The sequence below is a fragment of the Schistocerca nitens genome, chromosome 9, assembly GCF_023898315.1.
Source record: "Schistocerca nitens isolate TAMUIC-IGC-003100 chromosome 9, iqSchNite1.1, whole genome shotgun sequence".
Taxonomy (NCBI): Eukaryota; Metazoa; Arthropoda; class Insecta; order Orthoptera; family Acrididae; genus Schistocerca; species Schistocerca nitens.
Window position 1 is genome coordinate 43,774,931 of NC_064622.1, and position 1,194 is coordinate 43,776,124.

The window sequence follows — 1,194 nt, forward strand, 5'->3', positions numbered from 1 at the left end:
TTTCCAGTCGTCTAGCGTCCAGCCGATATGGTCACCAGAGCTGGCGATGTCGTGCTGTTAACAAAGGCAGCCGCGTCGGTGGTCTGCTGCCGTAGCCCATTAACGCCAAATTTCATCGCTCTGTCCTAACGGATACGTTCGTTGTGCGTCACGTATTTGATTACTGCGGCTATTTCATGCAGTGTTGCTGGTCTGCTAGCACTGACAACTCTACGCACACGCAGCTGCTCTCAGTCGTTAAGTGGAGGCCGACGGCCGCTGGTTGTCCGTAGTGACAGGTAATGCCCGAAATTTGTTATTCTCGGCATGCTCTTGACACTTTGCACTCCGTCTTCAGGCCACAAGTGGCCCATCGGGACCATCCGACCGCCGTGTCATCCTCATGTGAGGACGTATAGGAGGGGCGTGTAGTCAGCACACCGCTCTTCCGGTCGTTATGATGGTTTTCTTTGACCGGAGCCGCTACTAATCGGTCGAGTAGCTCCTCAAATGGCATCACGAGGCTGAATGCACCCCGAAAATGGCAACAGCGCATGGCGGCCTGGATGGTCACCCATCCAAGTGCCGGCCACGCCCGACAGCGCTCAACTTCGGTGATCGTACGGGAACCGGTGTATCCACTGCGGCAAGGCCGTTGCCCTTGACGCTTTGGGTTCCGGAATATTGAATTCCCTATCAATTTCCGATATGGAATGTCCTATGGTTCTAGCTCCAGCTGCCATTCCGTGTTCAAACTCTTAATTTTCGTCGCGCGGTCATAACCAAGTCGGGAAACTTTTCCCATGAATCACCAGAGTAGAAGTGACAGCTCCGTCAGTGCACTGCCTGTTTATCCCATGTGTGCTCCGTTCTACCATGATCTGTATGTGTGCATGACTTTTGTAAGCTAGGTATGTGGTTAATTAAATGGCGGACTTCGTTTCTGAGAGACTGCAGCTTCATTGGTGCAGAAATAAAAGAAAATGATTTGATAAGTTAGCCTTTCATATTAGGCCAAATGGCGAACGAGTGTACAAGGATATTGTCTGACTTTGAAATAAATTGACCAGTTAGGTTTGACGTCCAGTCGATATCGAGGTTATTAGAGACGGGGCACAAGCTCGGTAAGCATCAAGGATGGGGAAGGAAATCGGACGTGCCGTTTCAAAGCAACCGTGCCAGTACTTGTCTGGAGAGATTTAGTGAAATCACGGG

General features: G+C 50.8%; 1 pseudogene; it reads right to left on the reverse strand.

The window, feature by feature from the left end:
- Positions 1-521: 521 nt before the first annotated feature.
- LOC126204644 (5S ribosomal RNA) lies at positions 522-639 on the reverse strand (annotated as a pseudogene).
- Between the last annotated feature and the right edge of the window lie 555 nt (positions 640-1,194).